Source organism: Bos indicus, chromosome 11 (genome assembly GCF_029378745.1).
Source record: "Bos indicus isolate NIAB-ARS_2022 breed Sahiwal x Tharparkar chromosome 11, NIAB-ARS_B.indTharparkar_mat_pri_1.0, whole genome shotgun sequence".
Lineage (NCBI taxonomy): Eukaryota > Metazoa > Chordata > Mammalia > Artiodactyla > Bovidae > Bos > Bos indicus.
The window spans coordinates 65,060,350-65,088,119 of NC_091770.1; the positions used below are offsets into that span (position 1 = coordinate 65,060,350).

Sequence of the window (27,770 nt, forward strand, 5' to 3'; positions counted from 1 at the left end):
TGCAACCTAGAGGAAGAGGAGTGAGCCGGACAAAATGTGGGCAAGCTGCTGCAAGAAGGATGGAGAGAATGGCATGTGCAATTCTCAGAGACAAGAGAGAGCCTGGCCAAGTATAAAACAGACAATAATTTGTGATAGCAAGAATTTAGGCATGAAAATAACGGAGGATACAGGTAAAGAAAGACTAATTCATGAAGGTATTTGAATCCATACCAGGGAGGTAGATGCTATCTTGGGGACAATAGGGCTTCAATGATGAATTTCAATCATGGCAGCCATTTCAGTGATTAGAATGCAGGCAATGAGGAACCTGGGTAATTTTGCTTTTCTGGAAAATACAAAAGTCAACAAAAATGCCTGAAGCCAATAACCAAATTATCTTGAATATTTTGATTCATCTGTGATGGTGAATGAGGCATAAAGTATTCTCTATGTTCTTTCTTCTCTCCACGGTGGTGAGATTCCTTAGAAAAATCAATAAAAGGCATTTTTGAATAAGAAGTTAGTAAAAGTCATAAAAAGGCTTGAGTTAGAATAGACATTTTGCAGCTGTTTCTGGCTGAAACCAGAAAGTGGAAATGAAGCAGCTGACACATCTCTCCTTATATTATAACTTTTATTAAGCAGACAACCTTCCTTCACCCTTACCAGCCCCATCTAACTCTAGGCACCTCTTTTTTTTAATGTGAAAAGGATTTTTTTTTAATGTTTTAAAGTTAATAAAATATACAACTTGACCTGGTTAATCTGAATCAGTTTGCAAACTCCCTTTACATTTGGATAAAAAAAATAAACCCTTAGATTAACAAACTCTTGGCAAATTCCCTGCCTCTCCTGCTAGTGAATTCTTTGCTAGTTACATTTCCGGCTCCCCAGACATGGGGATGAATAAGCCTGGATAAACCAGGCCTGGCTGTAATTACATTAAGCACTTTTTTTCTTTTTTTTTGCAATAAGAAAAATTGTGTCATAGTGTACAGATATCCTTAAGGTGACATTCACTCTGATCTGCCAGTTTGCGGGCTGGGCCCAAGTTCCTTGCATCCAATAAAAATACTTGGCCAAAGGCACTTTCTACCTTTCTGATAATTAAAGATTTTGCTACTTGTGAAAGTGATAATGCTGCTGGCTAGACAAATTGAAAGGTGAAGGTGAGCTCTACAGAGGAGGCTAAAAGGACCTCAGTCAAACCAACTTTTCAGACTCCAGCTTTCATATCTTTTAAGCTCTTAAGAAACCAGGCTCTGGGGAATAAGTAGGGGAAAGTGTACAGATGCCAATTCCAATGGCCAATTGCACTCCACCATTTTATGTAGGGAACTTGAGCATTCATGGATTTGGGTATCCACGTGGGTCCTGGAATCAACTCACCACAGATGCCAAGGAATGACTATATTCTGGAAAGAACTGTTATCCTAGAGTTGGAAACAATCAGACATCCTTCTCATCTCTTCCTTAACATAGGACTTTGCTCAATGACTCATCTTTTCCAGAAGCGTTTTCTGATGAATCTTCTTCCATCTCAGTCATTTTCAAGGGGCTATTATAATTCGAGTGATACAATATTTCTCCTTGTGTGTTAGTCACTCAGTCGTGTCCGACTCTTTGCGACCCCACAGACTGTAGCCCACCAGACTTCTCTGTCCATGGAATTCTCCGGGCAAGAATACTGGAGTGGATTGCCAATCCCTTCTCCAGAGGAACTTCCCAACCCAGGGACTGAACCCTGATCTCCTGCCTCACAGGCGATTCTTTACCATTTGAGCTACAGGGGAGTCTCTGTATATTTCTCCTTAGCTGGCTTTAATTCCCTTCTTATATCTTTTTCTTTCTTTGCAATGGCTCCACCTAACTCTTCTGTCTTTCTCTTGGCACCATGCTCAATGGTGTATGTGGTTCATGCAGTATGTGCTTAATACTCTGAGAAGGACATTATGCTTCTTAAGAACTTAATGCTCAGAAAGAAAATGTGTAATGCCAGCCCCTAGCTGGCATTACAGCTAGCAGATTTTCCCTGCAAAATTACATTAATTACTCTCATAAAATATAACACTATCCTTATTACTTTTGGCAGTAAAAGAAAGCCTCTAATGTATACCTTTCCTACCATACCTCACACACTTAACTGAAGGGAGTTCAAATAGAGGGGTGGAAAGGCATGGAAAAGCTAGATTCTTCCAGTGGGAACCAAATGAGTTGGAGTGTGGAAGTCTGATTTTGAATTCAAAGTGGTCTGGGAAAACACAAACCTATATATATCTTGAGTGTGACCCATTGGCCCCTTCAGTGTTTTGCAATGGAGTCTTCCTTTCAAAGTCTTCCCCTAATTCTTCTTTTTGGAAAAGTAGTGTGAAACTTACTTTCAAAGCCCTTAAGTGTAAAAATAAACAAGCATTCAGTCAATGAAGTCCCTGCTGCCTTGCTACACCACAACACTTTTGAGTCATAAATCACAGCTTTGACAGGTCTATGATGATGCATTGTGTTAATACATCATAATGACAATGTTGATGATGTATTAGTACAATATATCCTGAAAGCCTCTCACTTTAGAATTCTGTGTTTATGGATAGCAGAGGAAAGATTTGAGAGGGCTGAAATTGAGAAAAAGGGAGGCACAAGGGAGGGTTCAGGATGATGAACATCTTTTTTTCTGACAGACCAACAACCAAAAAGGGAAATCAAAGGCTTCTACCTCCCAGGCACTAATGCCTTCCCTCTCCCAGTAGTTGTACCATGGATGCAACTCCTGGAGATGTACATGGTGTGTGGTGAGTTGCTTCAGTAGTGTCTGACTCTGTGACCCCATGGACTGTAGCCCACTAGGCTCCTCTGTCCATGGGATTTTCCAGGCAAGAATACTGGAATGGATTGCCACGCCCTCCTCCAGGGATCTTCCCGACCCAGGGATTGAACCTGCATCTCTTATGTCTCCTGCATTGGCAGTCGGGTTCTTTACCATTGGAGCCACTTCATGGATGCAACTTCTGGAGATGTAGACGCTACCAAATCAGGAGTTGCACAGCTATCTATTGGCGGGGCCAGACCTGATGCAGATCTTCTGGGTCTAAGCCCCATAGTCTTTTCAGACTTTGAGGTGAATGAAATATCCTTTATGTTTGTGAAATAGGAGCTCTGTTTTAGGTGAACTCATTAGACACAATTTTCCATCACACTTGCACATTGCTGCTGCTGCTGCTGCTGCTAAGTCACTTCAGTCGTGTCTGACTCTGTGCGACCCCATAGATGGTAGCCCACCAGGCTCCCCCGTCCCTGGGATTCTCCAGGCAAGAACATTGGAGTGGGTTGCCATTTCCTTCTCTAATGCATGAAAGTGAGAAGCGAAAGTGAAGTCGCTCAGTCATGTCCGACTCTTAGCAACCCCATGGACTTCAGCCCACCAGGCTCCTCAGTCCATGGGATTTTCCAGGCAAGAGTACTGGAGTGGGGTGCCATTGCCTTCTCCAACTTGCACATTAATGTTTGCTAAAAGTTTGTGATCTTTAGCAATAAGTGGTCTTTTCTCCCTTGGCTTCTGGTAGATGCTGGAGTTCAATGAGCAGCCTAAGAAGAGTGATGCAACCATTTCATTTGTCGGGCATTCAGTACTACAACACACTGGTTCCCAGCATTCGCTACACCAGGCCATCAGACCAGACCAAGCCCTAATTGCCTATTAGTCTCTGCCTCAAACCAATTCAGCAAGGCTATTTCTCTTTTTTCAGCAGAACATCTGTGGTGACTTGACAGTGATGAAAGCAGTTAGTCCTTCAGTTCAACTCACCATCCTGCCTATAAAATACGTCAATTATATAGAAGTTGTGCCATCTTCATAATGAGATCAATTGGAAAAAACGCATGTTCTTTGTGGGGGAGAACTCTTATTACATCATATCTATCAAATCTTCAACTATTTCCAGTCAATCCAAAATTGGCTTTGACATTCTTCATTTAAATCATCTTAGTTCAATTTTAAGATGTTCCTGAAAAATAACAAAACAAACAAACAAGAAAAAAGTAAGTCAAGCAGAAAGATAAAAACCACTAGAAGTGCAATGAAAGCAGGGGAGAAGAGTAGAAAACTCAGTGCAATGGGTATATCTTTGGTTAGGAAATAGGCCAATGTCTATTTTTATATTAATGAGAAGAAAATTAAGAATTTAGATTATAAAATGGCTGGAATCATCATCATATAAATTCATATGTAAGGATGAACAACTTATTTTTAAATTTAGATTATAATGATATAAAACTAGAAATCAACTACATGAAGAAAGCTTAAAAAATCACAAATATGTGGAGATTATTACAGCATGCTACTAAACAAGCATTGGGTCAATGAAGAAATTCAAGGAGAAATTAAAAACACTGGACAAAAGAAAAAAAAAACGAAAAGTGATAATGATTATAAAGCATTATCCATACACGCGTAAGACAAAGCAAAAACAGAACAAAATTGCAGGAGAGCAAAAACTGATACAGACATAGAGCACTAACGTGACAGGACCTGCAGATACACTGTCAGCATACCCCACCGCGGGTCAGGGAGACGCCAGGTATTTCAGGGTGACCGGGCACACTGGCACCACAGGCTTCCCCCTTGAGTACTGGAGGAGGACCTAACACAGCAGGCGTCAGAATACGGAGGCGGGTGGCAAGAGGAATGGGGACAATTCAGGGTGCGTGCTTGGGGCTGTGAGAAGAAAACTCCTGAAAGAAACCCAAGGAAGCGGAGGAACACAAGTCTTGTCATCCCCACTCCAGCTGGGGGTGCTGGGCGCGGACGTCCCCTGTGTCTTTCGGGCTAGGGCGCAGCCGAGGCTGGTGGGCCAGGAGCGGGAGACGGAGGGCCTCCGTCTGCAGGTGCTGGAGGTGGTGGCTGCTGCTGCGGCGGAGGGGAATACATGCCGTTAGGTGCCGTGAGGGGTACCCGGGGTCCTAAGATGTTTCCTGGGATTGGAGGCATACCAGGAGGGGTGGGGCCACTCCCAGGCGGGTGGATACTGGCTGCAACAGTGGGCATCTTAAGATTTGCCTTTCAAACCCTCAGGTGTTACCTCTAAGCAGGTGGCCCTGGTCACCATCAGAGTACTGGAACCAAGGAGACCTTGTTCCTTTAGTGAGTTTATTCCAGGCCCTTGGAGTGAAAATGAGCTTGCTCCTACTGGAGTTTAATTCCATTGCTTTTGACTCCAGAAAAATTCCAGTGCCTTTCGACAATGGCCAGGGTTTTCTGTATTTTCCCGCCAGTCTTTCCCAAAGGAAACTCATTCCAAATACCTTTTCCACTGAGGTCTTTAAAGGAAAATGGAATTCAGGTTCATACTGTGGTCTCTTGCAACCTCAGGTCTTTAATGTGATCACTTTCAAATTTAAAAGATCTAGGTGGAAATATTTTAACTATGCTGGTAATAATTCTACAGAATACCTGAATTCTTAACACTGTTGTGTTTCAGTATAAGTGGTGACTTTTTCTTTTTATGTCTTTGATCTGGTTTTGTTCCTGTAATACAGCCACCCGATTTTGTGAGGGGGGGGGGGATAATACGTGGTTTTTGTACAAAAAACAACAACAACAACAACAAAAAAAACACTGGACAGCTACAGACAAAAGGATGATATTGGACCACTTTCTAATACCATATGCAAAAATGGAATCAAAATGAATTGAAGACTTAAATGTAAGAATAAAACCACAAGAATCCTAGCAGTATGTCACGTCAGTACACTCTTTGACATAAATCATGTAATGTCTTGCTGGATATGTCTCCTCAGGCAAAAGAAACAAGCAAAAATAAACAAATAGGACTACATGAGACCAAAAAGTTTCTGCACAACAAAGAAAACTCTGAATAAAACAAAAGAATAACCTATTAAATGAGGGAAGATATTTGCAAGTCATATATCCAGAAAGAGGTTAAAGTCCAAAACATATAAAAGACTCAAATAACTCAACAACAAAATATGAATAACCCAATTAAGAAATGGGAAGAGGATCTGAATAGACAGTTTTCCAAAGAAGCTATGTAGATGGTCAACAGGCACATGAAAAGATATACAACATTACTAATTCTTTGGGAAATGCAAATCAAAACCACAGTGAGATAATAGCCTCATGCCATTAGAATGGCTATTATCAAAAAGGCAAGAATTAATACATTTTGAAGAGGATGTGGATAGAAGGAAACCATCATTGTTGGTAAGAATGAAAATTGGTGCAGTCAATGTGAAAATAATATGGAGGTTCCTCAAATAAAAGATTAGAACTATCATGTGGTCCAGTTATTCCACTTCTGGGTATTTAAATAATTCTCTCTCTTTCTCTGTCTCTGTCTCCCTCCCTCTCTCTCTATATATACATTTGGAATATTATTCATCCAGATAAAAGAATGACATCTTGCCATTTGTGACAGCATGATAGACCTTGAAGGTATTAGGCTAAGTTAAATAAGTCAGAGGAGAAATACAAATATCATATGATTTCATTCATACGTGGAATAAAAAAATAACTGAACAAACTTAACCAAACACAAACACATAGATAAAGAAAACAGAGTAGTGATTACCAGAGAGGAAGGGGGCTTAAGGAAAGGTTTACCTGTATGGTAACAGATGGAAACTAAATTATTGGTGAATGTTCTATAATGTATACAGAAGTCAAAATATAGTGTGTACGCATGAAATGTATAACAATGTGAGCCAGTGTTACCTCAATTTAAAAGCAAGTTGCAAGAGAGTTCACTGAAATACACAGGTAAGTACATTCTTAAAACTAGCAAAACAGCTTTGTTTCCAACAAATTCCGGAATTCAGATTTATCCAGATTAAGGCAAGTGCCAACATACTTGTGAGGGTTTGATGTATATGAAAAGTCAGACAAAGAAGAGGGCAATTATCTGATGAAATTTTTTGACACTAGAATGACATGTTTTGTGAGTATGTATTTTGCTTCACATAGAGGTTATTTATTTATTTATTTTTTACTGATTTGTATATACTCTATTTCCCTACAGACTTGCCATACAGATGTGGGTAAGAATTGTCTACACTCTCCATTATTATATTTTAATATTCCAATATACTATATTCCAATGTGTGGACCTTCATACATATTTACTACTGAGGCTGATGTTTATATTTGCCCTATAACAGATTTCTGATGTCGTGTATTACTCACCCTCCCCACTTCCAAATGTGCTTTTGAAAAGATTCAACAAACTCAATATTAGATGACTTTACTGAGATAACCACTTATCAGGATCAGATCACATACTTAAAAATACTCCCAGATATTTTTTTTTTCCCAGATATTTTCTATCCCACTAGTTTCTACCAGTAAATGTGGCAGCCCGAGGCAGGAGGGACTTCATTACCTCCCGCTTAGTGCTAGGAAATCATAGGTAAATGACTGACCTTACTCAGTGCCTGTCTTGGATCTTGGAACCTGATGGAGTGAGTGTCTGGAGAGGGATGTTAACTACCAGAGCTCAAGAGCCATGGCTCACTTCTGCCTCTGCAGGCTCTATTGACCATCAGCTTTGATGGCTATTGCTGTCCTAAGAATTTTAAGGTCGCTGTACAGACTGATGACAAAAACCCAAGGGTCTCGTGGCAAGCCTCCAGACCTTTGAAGAGCCTCAGCTCTCTGACCAGTGGGATTGTGGTAATGTTTGTTGCTCTTGGCCTCGAAGCCAATCTGTCCCACACCCAAATTGAGCATCTGGAGAAAGTACAATTTCCAAGAAGTGTTCCCAGAGGCCATATCTATCTCTCCATTACCAGAATAAAAGTATCCCAGCTACTCCAAAGTACCCAGCTAATGAAAAGCTGTCTTATTTGGCTCAGCTGGATCATCCCAATGATCTATAGGTCAACTTACCCCTGCTCTGTTACATCTCCCATCAAATCAAGGGCACAGGATACTTAAACATATGTTTAAAAAATTCTCCTTGTTGTCATTCCCCAGGATCCATAAATCATTTTTGCTCTTATAAATCTACAAGGCTTTAATGCATGAGACCTCAGGGGATGGTAACATGGGCATACAGGGAGAAAAGCTCCCTTTGCTTGCCCCAGGCCCATCAGCCTCTTAGGGTCTCAGTTTACGTATCTATAAAATGAAGCTTTGAGTTAGAGGAGAATGTAGGTATTTTCAACAGTATCTTATACTTAAAGAACACATTGCTATAGCATTTAATAGGAAAGTGAAAGACTGTATACTGATAACTGCTATACTTTTAGAAAACAGCACTGAAGCTTATAGATTTTTCCAACAGCCAGTGATGATAAACCTGCATTCTCTAGTGAAGTAACGAGTCCCCCCTCACTCCACCATCAGAAACACATTGCAAGACACTCAACCCTAAGCAGTCCCTCTCAAGCCAAATGTCCCCAAACCATGTTTATTAAAGCTTTGGTTCATCAATTTGGAATTACTGTCGGGTCACTCATGTCTAGTAACATGGTCACAGCAATCCCTGCTCAGTATTGCATGGAATTCTTCTTCAAAGTGCCAAAATTCTAGTCATACATCCTCCTTGGGGGAACTCAATCTGCCAATGTATTTGACTGTTACTACATTTATGTATTTCTGTTTTATGTCCTAAGAATTGAGCTGAACTGGGAAGTTCCTTTCCTCAGGCTTTTAAAAGAAATTATTTTATTGACGTATAGTTGATTTACAATGTCATGTTAGTACAGCAAAGTGATTCAGTTATATGTATGTATGTATGTATGTATATATATATATTATTTTTCATATTCTTTTCCATTATGATTTATCAGTTCCCTGTGCTATCCAGTAGGAAATTGTTATCCATTCATTCTGTATATAATAGTGTGCGTCTCTTAACCTCAAACTCCCAATCCACCCCTTCACGTTCCCTTACTCGCTTGGCAACTACAAGTCTGTTCTCTGTGTCTGTGAGTCTACTTCTGTTTCATGCATAAGATAATCTATGTCATGTTTTAGATTCTACATATAAGTGATATTTGTCTTTGACTTACTTCATTTAGTATGAGACGTAATCTCTAGGTTCATCCATGTTGCTGCAAATGGCATTATTTCATTCTTTCCTATGACGGAGTAGTATTCCAGTGTGTGTGTGTGTGTGTGTGTGTGTGTGTGTACACCACATCTTTATCCACTCATCTACTAATGAGCAGTTAGGTTGTTTCCATGTCTTGACCATTGTAATTTGTGCTCCTATAAACACAGGGGTGTGAGTATCTTTTTGAATTAGAATTTTGTCTCTTGTTGATATAGTTCTTTGGTATAATTCTGTAATGGGAAGGGAAAAAAGTGTTTCTTAAAACCCAGATCACATCCTCTACAGGGCAGATTCCTGACTTAGAAGCCCTTTTGCCTTGCCAAGAGGCTCAATGAAGCAGTCCCAGAGACGCTGAGGGAAGAAATGTGAAGGAAATAAGAATGTAGGGTTTCCGGGGCACTCTTAAGGGTCAAGGGGAAAAGAGAAAGTCAGCTGGATAGTAACAGTCTGAGTGACGGGGCCAGGAGAATGTCCCTACGGTGGGATGTTCTCAGACTTTAAAAATCAGGGGCCGCATCCATTTGTGGTCTATGTTACTATGATAGAAACAGCTTCCGCCCCATCCACACCCCGTATCCCATTTTTGAACGGAGTTTCTGTGCATATTAACACAATAATCATAAAAGATGAAGGAAAAAGCTGTTTCTCGCTTAGCTCTTCTCGAATACAGCAGGCCCAGATTGGTAGGATAAACTGTCCACTGAACATGTTTAAGAAATGCAGGAGTTTTGATTCAGAGGCAGCCTCTGAGAATTTGCAGAAATCTTGGGGACTTTTTAGAGTCCCATAAAATATGGAATATAAAGTTTGAGACAGTCTTATCTGGAATGTGAAGGACCCAGAGACCTCAGCTGACATATGGGTTCCATTATGGGGGAGGACTTTTGTTACACTGGCATCAGGAATTAAGCTAATCTCCTCATATTGGACTTTATCCATCTGTGGTAATATTTTGTGAAATAAGATAAGCCTTGGGACATAGTTAAATGGGTGATAACAAGTGATTTCATGACTCAGTTTTGCTTGTGTTCTGTCCTCTAGTGAAGTTTTGACTTCTAAATGCAAATCTCATCCCTTGCCACTCCCTCCCAACATACACAAAAAGCAAACTCATCATCACCACTTTCACTTCTATTTCAACTCTAAATTCAGATGAAATAGTTAACTGCCTCCAGTGTGAACTGGAATATAAGTCCCCCTCTCTGTGTGGCTCCCCATCTTGAATTATCTCCCCATCCTAATTTCCCTGTAGTGGCCCTTGGCTACACTCAGGGTCAGCCTCTCCCCTCCAAAGAGGGGCTTTGCTTCCTCTTACATCTTCAGTGAACCACAGTGACCTGTGAGGCTGATGCAGGTGCTTTGGGAAACCAGTTCATCAAGTGCTGCAGACAGTAAGGGCTGGGGTGAGGCATCAGCCCCTCAAAACTATGGTCTAGAGTTGCCCTGGACCAGATTGCTGATGGTGACCTGGAGGTGAAAGGCTCTGGACTCCATTACCGGTCTCCTGAGTATTCTACCTAATTCAGTATCCTTTCATTTAATTGAAACATTATTTTCTCTCTGTTAGCCAGGGCACTCAAGCTGGTGTAGAGCAGTGTTAATCTTTCAGCTGATTTCCATCTTTGCAGAATTACTTTTCTAGCAATTAGATCCACTGGTATAAATTTGCCTTGCTCCTTCCTGGGGTTCAATGTTCAAATGGAAATCTCCAAGCTCAATGTGTTTCCCTCCAGGCTGACCCAGGGCAGATATTAATTAACTGGGGTGTCGTGAAAATGTTGAGCTTGAAAAAAGCCAAGTAGGAGAATGTTTCTCTTGGGATGTCATTGCAGGCAGTAGACAGACTAAAGAGGGTGAGACCTGGATGAAGAAGAATCACATTTAAAGTCAAGTGGAATGACTGCACTATTAGTGAACCAGGGAGCAAAACAATGGTTATTCTGGAAATGCATTAGAACTTATATGTAACCAAATATTCCACATCCTTTGTGGAAGTCTGAACATAGCTCATTTGAGCACATTCTCTAGGGCAGGTTACGGCCTAGGTCAAGGACAGGGTCATGGTCACCAGCCATCTCAGCTTGCTTGGAACTGAGGGGTCCTGGGACCAGGAGCTTTCCAGGCTAAATCTGCAAAAGTTCTAGACAAATGCAGAAGGTTGCACACCCTATTAGAGTACAGTTTCTGAGAAAGATGTATAAGTCAGTTGACTTCTCACACTTCGTGCTAAACTTAACGATGAGCAGTTTATGCTTACCATCTTATATACTGAAATTGATCCTTTTAAGAAATCTGGCATCTGCTCCTGCAAATCTAGTTGAGAAACTAACACTGGATTTTCAAGGTAAGTAGGACTGCTAATCGTCAAACCCAGTGGCCTTCTCTTAGAACTTGCCTTCTCTCTGGCAGTGGATACATTTGAATGTCTGCCTTTTCAAATTCTCTCTTCATTGGACTTTTGGGACACTTAATTTTTCTGGTTCACTTCTTTCTAACCATTTCTCTTTCTCCACTGCTGCAATTTCTAGCTTCATCCCTGTTCTCTCTCTGCAGTGACTCCTATAGATGCTGTGCTGGTTATTTACCTGTCTGTCCCCTTTAATATTCTGCTCTGTGCTGCCAGGGCTGAGGATCAGCAAACTCTCACTTCCCTCGGCTTTCTCAATAGCTGGTTTTCTGTTAATTTGGGCAGTAGAGGCACCATGGGGTGGTCAGAAAGCAGGAGAGAGGTAGGACCTTTTCCTGGCACCCCCCTCTCCCGCCCCAGTGCAGTGCTTACTCACAGTTGCCGGTGGTTGCCATGGCAGCCGTAGAATGTGGTGATTCTGGTCTCCAGCAGCTGCAGCAGGGAAGCACCTTCCCAGAGATGCCCACTCTAGTCAATGCTGGATCTTGGAGCTGTGATAGCTCTTGCTGGAACACAGAAGCTGGTGAGGCTTGAAGCCAGGGGGATTTCTAATTATCAATAGCATATATTAGACTCAACTTCAGACTTGCATCCAACACTTCGAGGATCTATCTGTGTGGATAATCTAGTCTATACTATTCTAATCATCCTCCTATAGACCTTGACCCTTCCTCCTGATTACTAGAAAAACTTCTGGTGATGGACCTATCATTCTTCTAGTAATTGATACTTGCCTTTCCCATGTTTCCAAAACCAAACTAGTCACAACATCTTGTCTTTTTATATAAAACTCAAAAGTATTTTGGACTACATAGAAAGCTGAGTGCCGAAGAATTGATGCTTTTGAATTGTGGTGCTGGAGAAGACTCTTGAGAGTCCCTTGGACAGCAAGGAGATCAAACCAGTCAATCCTAAAGGAATCAACCCTGAATATTCACTGGAAGGACTGATGTTGAAGATGAAGCTCCAATACTTTGCCCACCTGATGCAAAGAGCTGAGTCATTAGAAAAGACCCTGATATTAGGAAATATTGAAGGCAGTAGGAGAAGGGGATGACAGAGGATGAGCTGGTTGGATGGCATCACCGATTCAATGGACTTGAGTTTGAGCAGACTCTGGGAGATAGTGAAGGACAGGGAAGTCTGATGTACTACAGTCCATAGCGTCACAAAGAGTCAGACAACACTTAGCAACTGAACAACAACAAGGTATTTTACATCTTTCACTTTGTCTCCTTTCCCTGATTTTGGCCTCTACAACCTTACGTCTGACCAACAATATATTTCTTATTTGTTCACAAATGTAATTAATACCTGCTCTCTTTTAAGGGCTTTACACCAGATACTTTGTGTACATGATTTCTAAACATCATGATGACTTTCAGATATATGCCTCTTTCTTCTGCAGCTGAAGTAACAGAACTCAGAGAAGTTAGTCAACTTTCCAAAGGTCACATAGGCATTAAGTGGAAGAGCCTAGATCTGAACCTCTATCCTTTTAACTGCAGAGGCTATACTTTTTTATTTAGTTATTCCTTTTCTGGTTTCTTCAACTTCAAATTTATCTGCATTTAATCAGTCTAGATAATTATCCTAAATTTCCTGTTTTAAAAAACCTGATCAATAGTTAAAATCCAATCAATTTTTACTGAATGAATTGGACTTTCTACTCTTCTAGTTAAACACCTTTTAAAAATGTTAACAGCTTTATTGGGATGTAAGTGACAAAATAAAATGCATATATTCAAATCATATAATATGATGATTTTTGACATATATACACCTGTGAAATCATTATCATAATCAGGATAATGAATATTTGTTACTTCAAAAAGTTTCCTTGTGTTCCTTCCTAATTTCTCATCTCACCACTCTTCAGCCCTCCTCCCAGCCTATCCCCCATCAACTCCCAGAAAACTACTGATATGCTCCTGTCACTATAGATCAGTTTATATTTTCTAGAATTTTATGTGAATGGAAACATACAGGGTGTATTCTTTTTTTCTTTTTTCCTTTAGCTTCTCTCATTCAGCATAATTATTTTCTGATTCATCCATGTTGTTGCATGGTTCATTATTCTTTATTGTTCAGTACTATTTCTCAAATTGTTGATTCCTTCTCCTGACGATAGACACTTGTGTTTCTAGTTTTTGCAATTACAACTGCTGTGAACGCTCATGTAGAAGTCTTTGTCTAGTCATATGCTTTCATTTCTCTTGATATATGTGTAGGAATGACAAGGCTGGGTCAGGTGAAAGGGGGAATGTTTAACTTTTTAAGAAACCAGCAAACTCTTTTCTACAGTGGTTGTACAAGTTTACATTTCCACAAGGAGTATATGAGAATTCCAGTTGCTTCACATATTTGCCAACATTTGGCAAGATCTGTCTTTTTAACATTATCCATCTTAAAAGGTTGGGGCTTACCTTGTAGCTCAGTCGGTAAAGAATCTGCCTGCAGTGCAGGAAACCTGGGTTTGATCCCTCGGTCGGGAAGATCCTCTGGAGAAAGAAATGGCAACCCATTCCAGTATTCTTGCCTGGGAAATCTCATGGACAGAAGAGCCTTGTGGGCTGCAGTCCATGGGGTCGCAAAGAGTCGGGCCCAACTGGGCGACTAGCACTTACTTACTTATCTTAAAAGGTAAGATGATTTGTGGCTTGAATTTGCATTTCTCTAATGAATAATGATGTTGAGCATTTTCATATGTTTTGTCATCCATATCTTCTTTGCTAAAGTGTCTGTTAAGTCTGTTGCTCGTTCTTATTGAGTATTCATTTGACATTTTTTATTGTAGAATTTGAATAGAATTTATTGTAGAATTCTTTTTATATTGTGGATACAAGTTCTGTATCAGATATGTGATTTGCAAATATTTTATCATAGTGTGTCTTATCTTTTCATTTACAGTGTCCGCCAAAGAGAAGAATTTCTTATTGCAATGAATCCTAATTTATCAAATTTTTGTTTAATGAATTATATTTTGGTGTTACATCTAGGAAATCCTGTCCAACCTAATTCACAAAGGTGTTTTTCCTATTTTCTTTCATTAGAAATTTTAGATTTTACATTTAGATGCATGATCCATTTTAAGTTAATATTTGTTTATAGTAAATTATATTGATCAAAGATTTTTAAAATGGATATACAATTGTTCTGACACTATTTGTTGAAAATGTTATCCTTTCTCTATTGAATAGCCTTTTATACTTTTGTTGAAAATTATTGACTTATATGCATAAATCTGTTTCTTTTTTCTTAATTATTTTCCAATGCCTTGTTTGTATATGTTGATGTCAACGTCACAAACACTCTAGCTTTTGAATAAATCTTGAAGTTAGGCACTGTAAATTCTCCAGCTTTATCTTTTCCGTGTTGTCTGGGCTATTTTAGGTACCCTGCATTTCTGTATGATTTTGAGAATCAGTCAACTGATTTTTACAAAATTCTGGTGGGATTTGATTTGGATTGTATTGAATCTATAGGTAGGTTTGGGAGAATTTTCACCTTAATAATATTGTGTCTTTCAGTTTATGACCATGGTATGTCTTTCCATTTCAATTCAGTCACTTGCTTGTGTCTGACTCTTTGTAACCCCATGGACTGCAGCATGCCAGACTTCCCTGTCCACCACCAACTCCTGGAGATTGCTCAAACTCATGTCCATCGAGTCGGTAATGCTATCCAACCATCTCATCCTCTGTCGTCCCCTTCTCCTCCTGCCTTCAATCTTTCCCAGCATCAGGGCCTTTTCCAAGGAGTCAGTTTTTCGCATCAGGTGGCCAAAGTATTGGAGTTCAGCTTCAGCATCAGCCACTTCAATGAATATTCAGGACTGATCTCCTTTAGGGTGGACTGGTTGGATCTCATTGCAGTCCAAGGGACTCTCAAGAGTCTTCTCCAGCACCACAGTTTGAAAGCATCAGTTCTTCAGTGCTCAGCCTTCTTTATGGGCCAACATTCACATCCATACATGACTACTGGAAAAACCATAGCTTTGAACAGATGGACCTGTGTTGGCAAAGTAATGTTTCTGCTTTTTAATATGCTGTCTAGGTTGGTCATAGCTTTTCTTCCAAAGAGCAAGCATCTTTTAATTGCATGGCTGCAGTCACCATCTGCATTAATTTTGGAGCCCAAGAAAATAAAGTCTGTCACTGTTTCCATTGTTTCCCCATCTATTTGCCGTGAAGTGATGAGACCAGATGCCATGATCTTAGTTTTCTGAATGTTGAGTTTTGAACCACCTTTTTCACTCTCCTCTTTCACTTTCATCAAGTGGCTCTTTAGTTCTTCTTTACTTTCTGCCATAAGGGTGGTGTCATCTGCATATCTGAGGTTGCTGATATTTCTCCCCACAATCTTGAGTCCACCTTATGCTTCATCCAGCCCAGCATGTTGGTGGCCTGGGTGTAGCCCACCAGGCCCCTCTGTCCATGGGGATTCTCCAGGCAAGAATACTGGAGTGGGTTGCCATGCCCTCCTCCAGGAGATCTACCTAACCCAGGGGTTGAACCCAGATCTCCTACATTGTAGGCAGATTCTTTACCATTTTAGCCACCAGAAAAGCCCAAGAATACTGCAGTGGGTAGCTTATCCCTTCTCCACAGGATCTTCCTGACCCAGGAATTGAACCAGGGTCTTCTGCACTGCAGGCAGATTCTTTACCAGCTGAGCTACCAGGGAAGCCCTACAACCACTGTGCATCAGGTAAATATATAGTTACATATTAAAGGTAGAAATTGTTTAGAAAGATTCCAGCTAAATAGGACTCTTAAATAATTCCTTTATTACTTAAACATTTTATGCAAGCATAAATAAACATGTATTTTGTTTATAATTTCTAAAAGTGTAATATTATTTTTATTTAAAAAAATGGATTAAATGAAGAATAGCAAGAGAAAATATAGAACTAAGGGTGAAAAATTAAATAGCATATGTCACTTAAGTTTGATTTTGATAATAACTCAAATTATCTTCAAGTAGGCATTTGCCAATAGATATCTTCTCCCAGGAAGGATTTTAGGAAATTTCTATAAGTGTATATAGCCTGAAGCCAAAAAGAGAAGTTCATTAGAGCTAGAGTTATAGTTGATAGTATTGTCCAAATGAAGCTGGCTCTATCTATAATGAAAAATCACCTAGGAGAGTAATATCTACCCAACTTTATTCCAGAACCATAAATTATAGTCTCCTACAGAGTACCTCTAAGAGTAAGTGTGCTGAAGGCAGGTCCCTCTATTCTTACTAATCACCCTAAAATAGGAGGAAAAGGTGGACAGACTTAGCTCTCCTCAAAGTGATTTGATTGGTATTCACTGCTTTCTCCATAGAGCTAATGACCTCTAATCAGAGAGTCTTGGCGAGCAGACCTTCCAAATGCCTTGTCTAAGGCTTATCCCTGTGAAGACTCTATCTCCTCTGTGGGACCCATCTAATTGATTCCCTCATTAACTGCTAATACGGTCCATTTTTTCCCCTCAAATTTTATCCCTTTCCAAATGGATATAGCTCTATGCTAGGTATGATGGAAGATACTCTATAGATAGGTGGTGAGGTTCTTCTTCTTCAGAAGTGTGCAGTAAGACTGAAAGGAAGATTTGCATGTAGAGAAGTAATAGAATCAAGTAAGAGTATTCTTTAGCCTGTTGGGAATAAAATCATAAAAAGAGATAGATGTGAGCTGGGATGATCAAGGGAGTTTTCCTAGAAAAACTGACCTTTGGTATGTCGGTGGACTGATAGGTTTCTGATCACTGTGAGCACTCTGAATGCTGACAGCTCATCATCCATTCATTCAAACATCATGCAAGAAATCCATTAAACCCAGAAATATTGAGTAGCATTCATTTCTGGTTTTCCCCTATGCTCTTATCCTTAGGGTTTTAGTAAGTATCAGTAGCAGGGAAGAACAGGTGGAGGTGTGTTTGTTTTAATGGTCGTCTTTATTCATCCAACACTAGTTCTGTAGCATGGATGCAATTTGAAGAGTTTATCCAAGAAAAGATATCTAGTGTCTCTTACTGTACTCACAAAGTTCTCTAGAAACTTAATAGTTCACTATATTTAACCCACTTTTACTACTTTTTAAAAATTTAGCATATGTTCACTATGTACTGTCTATGCGCCAGTCAGAGGTATGGGTATGGAGAACTAAGACAAGGCTGTAAGTGAGAGGTAAATCACAGCCTGAGAGGTCCTCTCCAAGGAGTAAAGGGTCCAAGCCCCATATTAGTCTTCCCAGTCCAGGGCACCTGCACTGAGAAGACAAGCCCCCATAATGTCTGGCTCTGAAAATCAATGGGGGAACCAGAGGGCTGAGGAAAATTGAGATTCCTTTCTTGAAGGAGTCATACACAGACTCACTTGCTCTGAATTTTAGCACAGAGACAGTGTTCATCAGAAGATGAATGCAAGGACTTCCCAAGTTGTGTAGTGGTTCTTCCTGCCAATGCAGAGGGCATGGGTTGGATCCCCAGTCCTGGAAGATTTCACAGCCAAGGGGCAACTAAGTCCATGCACCACGACTACTGAAGCCCAACTCTAGAGCCTGCATACTGAAACTATTGATTCTGCGTGCTGAAACCACTGAAGCCATGTGACCTAGCACCCATGCTTTGCAAATAGAGAAGTCACCAAAATGAGAAGACTGTGCGGCACAACTAGAGAGTAGCCCCCGCTTGCCACTGCTACAGAAGGCCAGCGTGCAGCAGCGAAGAGCCAGGACGGCCAATAAATAAATAGCACATGGTTCCTTAAGTACAATTCAAAAGAACCCTTTTAAAAAAAGATGAACAGGTAAAGAATATGGGGCCTATCTACCTATTTATATACAATGGAATAGTGTTCAGTCACAAAAAATACTACACTATTGGAATTTGCAACAACATGGACATGGGCCTAGAGAGTGTTATGCTAAGTGAAATGATTCAGGCAAAGAAGGACAAACACTATTATTTCACTTATGTGAATTTCACTTATGTGGATTTCATTTACGTGCAATCTAAAAAAAGCATATGAAGGAGCAAAACAAATCAGAAATAGACTCATAGATACAGAGAATAATCTAGCAGTTACCAGAAGGAGGAATGTTGAGCAAAACTAGGTGAAAGGAATAAAGAGGTACATGTAACCAGTTAAGAAATAAACAAATCACAAGGATGTAGGGAATATAATCAATACTATTGTAATAACTTCATGTGTGACAGATGGTAACTAGGCTTACCGTGGTGATGGTTTTTTAATGTATCTAAATGTTGATTTACTGAGCTGTACACCTGAAACACATGATATCATATGTCAACTATACATTAATAATAAGAAGGAAGGATAATTCTAAAGAGTTTTGAACCACCAGAAAAATAGAGCGCCCATGGATAGAAAAGGGGAGAAGCAGCAGGGGAGGGGATGGGGCGGCAACTCTGTTTGGAGCACTTTAAGTCTGAGATGTTCATTGGGCAACTGTATTAATTTTCAAGGCTGCTACAAAAAAATACCCAACAGTGGGTAGCTTCAAACAATTGCAATTTATTTTCTCACACATATGGAGGCTAGAAATCTGAATCAAGACATTGGCATACTTTCTGTAATGGCTCTGGGAAGGGATCCTTTATTTCCTCTCTGAGCTTCTGGCGTTTGCCAGCAACATTTGGTGTTCTTTGACTTGTCGATGCATCATTCCAGTCACATGGCCATCTTCTCCTTGTGTGTCTTCACATCATTCACTCTGTGTGTGTGTCTATTTCTGTGTCTAAATTTCCTTTTTTTTCCCAGAGGGAACAAGTCATATTGGATTAGAGTCCACCATAATGACCTCATTTTAACTTGATGACCTCTGTAAAAACTTTACTTCAAAACAAGGTCACATCCGGAGGTACTAGGGTTTAGTGCTCCAACAGATCGTTTTGGGGGGATGAGTCAACCCATAACAGCTTTCAAGTGAAGAAGTCCAGTAAACAGTTAGATGTCAATGAGATAGTCAAAAGTTAGCAGAGAGATTTGGTCTAGAAACAAAAATGTGGGAGTCATCAGCATTATAAATGGTATAAATAAGGTGGGAGTGAGATCACCAGAAAGTGAGCATAAACAAAATAAAATTTGGAGTCCTTTAGAAGTTGGGAACAGCAGAAGAAACGTCAACATCTCAAACTGGGAAGATGTGTTCTAGTTCCTCATGTAGGTGGAACTCATAATACAAACATAAGGAGCCTGCCAACCCCAGAGTGTCCTTGAATTTTTTTTTTTTTTTCAAAATGCTTGTTTCAGAAGAGAATAGTGCTGAATTCTCTGTAGCTCAGGTGGTACTCTGGTAGTCTGGTAGCTCAGATGGTGAAGAATCTGCCTGCAGTAAGAGAGACCAGGGTTTGATCCCTGGGTTGGGAAGATGCCCTGTAGAAGGAAATGGCAACCCATTCCAGTATTCTTGCCTGGAAAACCTGATGCACAGAGGAGCTTGATGGGCTACAGTTCATGGGGTCACAAGAGTTGGACATGATTTACTGACTACACCACCACCACCAGTGCTGAATGATATTCCTAATTCAGTTTGTCTAAGTAAAAATCATTCTGAAAAACATTTAGAAAGCTAGTGTTGAATTTAAATAGTGCATCTCATCAAAGCTCATTTAAGAGTGAAAAAAATAACAGGAATGGGCTCTGCATAATGATAAAGAGTTGAACCTTAAGGGGTTAGATTTTCAGTTTTCACTTATGAATATATTTTGGATTACATAGTCATGTAACACATTTTCCAAAAGCAAAATTTTCTAGTGGAGATAGAATTTAGAGTTGAATGAGGTTTTCTAGATCATTCTGTTGACAGATCAGCAAAGGGAAACCTAGAGCCAGGAAGCAATCAACCCAACTAAGATGGTCATGGGCTGAGGCTAACAGAGTCATCCATTTCAAGTTCAGCTGCCCTGCTTTACAGTTAAAAAATAAAGGGAATTTGTGAGAAAAGTCGTAACTTAAACACTAGCCCAAATCTTATTCTAACAAAAAGTAAGAATGTATAAATATTGCAATTGCATATTAGTATACCATTGATCTTGGAGGTTGTATTGGCAGTAGCTTAGCCTGAGAAATTCCATTTCAGTTTTATCAGAAGCAAAAGTAAGACAAAGTAAAGCTGCATCCTCCACTTAGGGAAGCTTTGTGTTAAAGTGAGGAGGAAATGGAAATATCAATAACCTCAGATATGCTGGTGACACCACCCTCATGGTAGAAAGCAAAGAGAAACTAAAGAGCCTCTTGATGAAGATGAAGGAGGAGATTGAAGGAGCTGGCTTGAAATTCATTCAAAAAACTAAGATCATGGCATCTGGTCCCATCACTTCATGGCAAATAGGTGGGGAAACAATGCAAACAGTGACAGACTTTATTTTCTTGGCTCCAAAATCACTGCAGACAGTGACTGCAGCCATGAAATTAAAAGATGCTTGCACCTTGGAAGAAAAGCTATGACCAACATAGACAGCATATTAAAAAGCAGAAACATTACTTTGCCAACAAAGGTCTGTATAGCCAAAGCTATGGTTTTTCTAGTAGTCATGTGTGGATGTGAGAGTTGGGTCATAAAGAAGGCTGAGTGCTGAAGAATTAATACTTTCAAACTGCAGTGTTGGAGAAGACTCTCGAGAGTGCCTTGTATAACAAGGAGATCAAACTGGTCAATCCTAAATGGAAATCAGCTGTGAATATTCATTGGAAGGACTGATGCTCAAGCTCCAATCCTTTGGCCAGCTGATGCAAAGAGCTGACACACTGGAAAAGACCCTGATGCTGGGAATGATTGAAGGCAGAAGGAGAAGGAGATCGCAGAGGATGAAATAGTTGTATGGCATCACCAACTCAAAGAACATGAGTTTGAGTAAGCTCCATTTGGTGAAGGACAAGGAAGCCCGGTGTGCTGCAGTCCATGGGGTCATGGAGAGTTATACTCACTGAGTGACTGAACAACAACAAAAGAGAAATTGAAAAGGCTTCTATAAGACTAATGAGTTGTTTTCAATTAGTCTTGATAATTAATGTTAAACTAAATAGATTAATTGAGCATATAAGTGTGACTTCTTTTTATCCCAGGGAACTTGATCATCCCCTATCGCCTTATGAATAACCCTTAAACTATTGCATATCAATATTTTCCACTCTATATTTAGAATCAGCTTAAACTTCTAGCACCCCTATAATGAATGTTAACAGAATCCTCTCTCTTTCAGTTAGTATCGCCCAACAGAAAGTTTATCAATCAATAAAAGAGTGAAAAGAAGTTGTATCTTTCTAATTGAACCTAGGCTTATGCTTTGGCCCTATGATGCTTTGGTTGTATGGTGTTTCCAAGTCTCTTGATTTCTCTGAGGCTCAGACATCTCATCTGGGACTCAGAATGATTTTATAAAGAGTGGTGTAAAATAAAAGACAGTTACAATATATGAAATCTTAACACAGTACTTGGTACTTAGTAAATATCAATAAATGACTTTCCTAGTAAATAGTCCTCTTCTAGACATTTTTCTTTCTACCTCAACTTACTTTGTAGTATATCCAGGTTGTTATAGACAGGGAAAATGAACAAAAAGGTATTTTAAATGTTATGTTCCTTTTTATTCGACAACTATAAACATTTACCATCCTTCCAACACCTTTTTGGGTGATCTTTTTGTATGAGTTGATTTCCATTAAAGTGGCAGAATAAGCCGCTCTTGTTTATGTAACTGCATGTATCTGTTTACTACTCAAGGACAATACTGTTTCCTTTCTACTAAGTAAAAGAAACTGTTGTTCTTATGAAATATAAATATTCGTTTAGCACCTTCCCTTTATCTTAACTCTACACAAACCCCACCTTCAGGTTTTATATGTAATCGATTTATGAAAGATAATTTTGAAAAATAACCCCATTTCACTGGGATTTCTCACCGATTTCTAACTTATTTAACTATTTAAAGAAATAGCTGCATAAAAGCTTCTGTAAAGGAAAATGGCAGCTTTTCCTTTAAACAGCAGCCACAACAAGCTGTCTGCTGCTGCTGCTGCTGCTAAGTCGCCTCAGTCGTGTCCAACTCTGTGCGACCCCATAGACGGCAGCCCACCAGGCTCCCCCATCCCTGGGATTCTCCAGGCAAGGACACTGGAGTGGGTTGCCATTTCCTTCTCCAATGCATGGAAGTGAAAAGTGAAAGTGAAAGTGAAGTTGCTCAATTGTGCCCGACTCTTAGCGGCCCCATGGACTGCAGCCCACCAGGCTCCTCCGTCTATGGGATTTTCCAAGCAAGAGTACTGGAGTGGGGTGCCATTGCCTTCTCTGAACAACCTGCCTACTTATGACTAACCCATCCTTGAGGTTCAGACAGTAGGTTAACCTAAAAAATACCTTATAAGTTTGGTCAGAAACATAAACAAGGTGAAATAAACCCGCCCATTCCACTTGAGGCAGTTTTGTCAGAATGCAGAGAGTAAATGGAAACGACTTCCAAAAATGTACACTTCTGCAAGGTGTTCAAGCTTGTGTTCCTTTTGTCTAAAGTTCTGCTTTTAAAAGAACCAGCTGTGGGAGACTGAGAGCCAGAAGTCCAGCACCTTCAGCCTGCACACGCGAGGACTGAAGTGAGAATGGGCTTCCCTGTTGGCAGCATATCTGATGGTTCAGGAAACCTGTCTGGAAAATGCTTTATCACCAAGGAAACACTCCCATTACAGCAAGTCTAGCATCTTCCCACTACAACTCATTTAACAAGCACCAGCTGTAAATAAGATTACACTCAGGAGTAGGGATCTGTGGCATCCTTCACTGGCACCTACCGTAAGAATTATAAATTGCCCAATATGGGGATGGAGTGAGACACTTTAACAAAAGTTCAGAACAACGGCAGATCTGGTACTGAGACTATTGCGCACTAATTGTTTCACTGAGATAATTCTGAGATAATTACACTCCACCAACCGGCAAGTAACCTCACTCAGGCTGTACTTAATCCAGTGTAGCTTGCTATTTCTAAAAGGTCAGGAAATCTCTTTCCTCACCTCTAACTGCTCACCTTTCCTGGGTGCACTATGGGGATGCATAATTCCAATAGAGTGGAAATTCAGTCAGTAGATGGAGTCTGGGCATAAATATTCATAGCCAAAACTTTTCAAAAAAAAAGTCCAAAAAGGAGACTAAGTAAATCACAGCCCCCTGTAGAGATGACTAAGATATGCTCTGACAATTTACATGGATTTGCTTAAAATTCTACACTGCTGTTTAAGATCTCTTTTCATGGCAACCAGTACATCTCTATGCCAGTGTTTAATTGCTTCACTCATACTTTGCTCATTGGAGAAGAAGGCAGGTGCACTCGGAGCTTTTCAAGTTCTTCTTATTCTTTGTGATGCATCTTTCCTTCTCCAGAACTTTGGTCCTTAAAAAAATTTCAAAGATTTATTCACATTCCAATGTGGTCAAGCATGCCTCAACTTATATACAATTACTTGAAAGCTTTGGATTTGTCCTACACCCTGAAGTCTGCTATTGAATTCATTAATGATCAAAACTGTCTAAATAGCTCTTCAACATGGATTCCCATGTATTCTAAAACTTATAAATTCTATAAAATCAATAACACTGTCCCTTACCCAAATATGTGTGCCTGTATGAAGATGTTTGGTATTTTAAATTATAAATGGCATCATTAATTAGTAATAACAGTAATTTACCTTTTTATCACAAACATCAGTTAGTTACTATCTCATTTAACCCAATAAAGTTCTCAAAAGGTTGCTTTTCCTTTAAGAATCAACACACAGAAATCTCATGATGTGACTACAGTTGCAGAAGCAATAAACAAAGGAAGAGTTTTAGCAGTCTTGTGCTTTATCTTCTCAAGATTTAAGAAAACTACTAAAAATTTCTCTTGTCAGGGTAAGACATCCACGGAGAACCAGCTCAAGATGAATGAGAACTTTTGGTACTTTTTGTATTCGATCACCAACCAAACGGTGCCAGCAGCCATACCTTGTGAACTGATATCATGGGATTTTGTCCAATGACTGTCAAGACCTGAACTTGCCTGTCACAGTTAATTTCAGGATAAAGTAGAATTTGTTAATTCTATGCAAAGCAGTTAAGATATTCAAATGCAAGGAGCTTTTTTTTTTTTTTTTTGCCTTAATTTTTGTTTGCCTTGTTTTATTGTTTTACCATTAGTGGGAAACTCCATTAATCCAAAGAATTTAAAGATGGAACTTAAGAATTAAAAAGTACCAATAGATAGATAGTACCAGATAGATTTGAGAGTTCTAACATGATTTGCCTGGCAACACATTTTTTGGATAGCCCTTCTTTTTTAAGCACAGGTTAGCTGGGAAGGAAATATATGACTCTAGCATGTCCCAAACCCAATGCTGGTGGAAGTCAAGAATGTTACCATATTGCTTACAGTTTCCCCTGCTCATTTGCAAGGTATAAAAAGAAAACCGAATATCTTTTCACAAATTATTGTGATATTGATCTACATAATTATATAAATGACTTTAAAATAATCTATTTGGGAACTTTATTGAAAATTATGAAAAGACCTGACTTCCTTGGTGGCTCAGAGGTTAAAGTGTCTGCCTGCAATGTGGGAGACTGGGTTCAATCGCTGGGTCAGGAAGATCCCCTGGAGAAGGAAATGGCAACCCATTCCAGTATTCCTGCCTGGAGAATCCCATGGATAATTAAGCCATTGAAACGTCATCTTTATCCCTCTATTACCAAATTGTAAAATAAAGAGAAGACTATACATACTTGTTTACTTGCTCTTATAAATGAAGTACCATGAATGTTTGATCAAACATGTTTCATGTTTGATCATCAGGAGACTATAGAACTGAAGGGGAGACCCATTTCTTCCCCTCCTCTGACTCATGTAGCTATTGGACTAACAGGGGTTCAGTAAATAGTTTGGAAAATTGCTCTTTTCTTCCTTAAAATCCAATTTTTTAGATGGGTAAAAATGAATGTTTCTTCTTTGGGATTAGGGACTTCCATTTTAGAAGATCTATTTCCTGTCATATTTTCTATAGCACATACTTATAAGCCTCAGGTGAAAAACAAGTAGTTAGCTTTTGGAAGTCCTATAGGTCATATGCAACCTTCCTGACATATAAATTGTTTTTAAATGGGTTTGGTGAGACATGAATATACTCTTCCAAATTCAAACCCAAACTCCAAATTTTCTTTCCTGTTTCCTGTTTTCCAGGGATTTCTGAGAATGGCCACTTCATAGTTCAGTTGTGAAATAAAATCTTGTTATCACCATCCAGGGATGTGAAACCATAACTAAGGGGAGCTAGAAAATGTATAATTTGTTTTTATGGCTTCCACTATAATTTCATGAGATTTCTTTCTCCCTTTCTTTCTTTCTTTTTTACTTTCCTAATATACTCACTTATTAAAAAGCTTTCTGGCACCATGATTAGAGCATAAAAGATTCTGAAAACACAAATCAAAGATGAATGCTAGTTTTCAATAGGAATGTCTTCCCAATCTCTTTTCTTCAATCTTCTAGTTTCATAAAAGAGGTGATGTCATAATTTATGATGTTAAGCTGACTGGTGAAATGTCATTACACAAGTGATGTTTTGATCGATGATGTTAGGCTGGTTAGCAGGAAAGTGTCAAATGTCACTTTTGTGACATAAACTGGCAGTTACGATTATATAATATCAATTATTCTTTGGAAAACTGCATTAGATCAGTTAGAGCTGAACCAATTTAGTTTGAGCAGGTTCATATTTTTTTTCTAGCTGTTCATCCAGTTCTAATTATTAGGAGTAAAATACACTTTGGATGTAGTTTAGATTTTCATAATGTCCTCCATGGAAGTGTAATGGGTGCCTTACATGCCCCTTGTGTTGTACAAAGAGGTGCAAGAAGAATCTGTACTGACCTTCCAGAAAGGAGGGTGTACCTTGAATCCTCTTCCTCCTTAATTGAAACTCTTGGAATTATTTTAATTGCTAGTTGAGATTTAATTGAAATATGACATTATAAAGGAACATATTTTAAAGAGTCTTACTTTACTTGATTTTCTATGAATGTCAGCTGCTAAGTTAATTTCAATTTAACCCAAAACTTCTATGAATATTTACCCCTCTCCTTTTCTTTACAAATTAAAGTGAATATAAGAAACAAAAGAAGTGAATAAACATTTTCTTATTGTCCATTACTACATAACACCATTTTGAAAATATGATGGGTTCACCAGAAAGAAATGGTGGCACAAAACTCAAAACCTTAAATATTAAACTATTAATCATGTATCATGATAGCAGCAGCGATCATTTATTGTAATCACCATACACAGGCACTGGTTTAATTCTTTACACACATTGTTTTCTTTCTTCCTCATGAGCTAGATATGATTTCTATCATTTTGCATATGAGAAAAGTGAGGTTTAGAAAGACTTAAGAATGCAACAGAAAATGAACAATTTGTAAATGTTAAGTTTTCCCAGGAATATGGAGCAATTTGGTATAAGACATACATGGGGAAATGCATCAATAGCAAGTCTCTGCCATCATTAGACCCCAAAAAAGAGACTCAGTAGTTGAGCCCTGGGATGATAGCTAAGTGCTAACAGAATGAAGAGCAAAGGGGAGCTGGGGTAAAGCGAGTCCATCCATGTGTGTGGACTCTGTTCAGGGAGTGGGAATTAGGATGAGGAAGAAGTGTAGACTGGCCCTGATCGGGAGCAAGATTAGACACCTTTAACACAGATCAAATGCAACCTGAGTAACTGGTACAAATTCAAAAACAGATCTTCCCACTTGGTCCAGGAGATGCCATGCTGAGCCAGTCATTAACCACCCACTTGTTGAATTTTCAGCAGAGAAGACTTTTGGGTGAGGGGCCAGGGCATCCAAGGCAGGAGGTGGGCCCTCAGGCAGTAACATGTATTTACCAAGTGATACAGCTATATTTCAATAATTGTCCAAGACATAAAATCCTGCGATTTAAAGTTGAGCATCTATAAAGAACACAGACTCATAAGAGGTTGCTGGCCCATATCTCATGTTTTCAATTCTATTCCTCATTACTGCATAATGAACTGCCTTCTTCCTACAACAGTTTAAGCTATTCCCACAAAGACATTGGACTGATAGCTCTCTCTAAGCATTTCAGTTCTACAGACCTGCTTTCCTTTCTACAGATATGATTTTGGTGAAAACTAGAAAGAGATTGGGTTTACTGGAGCTGAGAAAATCCATGGGAATCACAGAGGAATGTGAAGTCCTAAGCCAAAACCAGACATTCTAGAACTTGGATGAAAGGCTCTCATGTTCCCTTTCA

The 27,770-nt window shown here is 39.4% G+C and overlaps 1 long non-coding RNA gene across 1 annotated transcript; it reads right to left on the reverse strand.

Annotated features, from left to right (window-relative positions):
* Positions 1 to 1,699: 1,699 nt before the first annotated feature.
* LOC139185800 (uncharacterized) lies at positions 1,700 to 11,816 on the reverse strand. The gene is made up of 3 exons (XR_011569318.1): positions 11,636 to 11,816; positions 3,785 to 3,983; positions 1,700 to 2,370 (listed from the first exon to the last, which is right to left on the reverse strand). It is a non-coding gene; the product is annotated as an uncharacterized lncRNA (long non-coding RNA).
* Between the last annotated feature and the right edge of the window lie 15,954 nt (positions 11,817 to 27,770).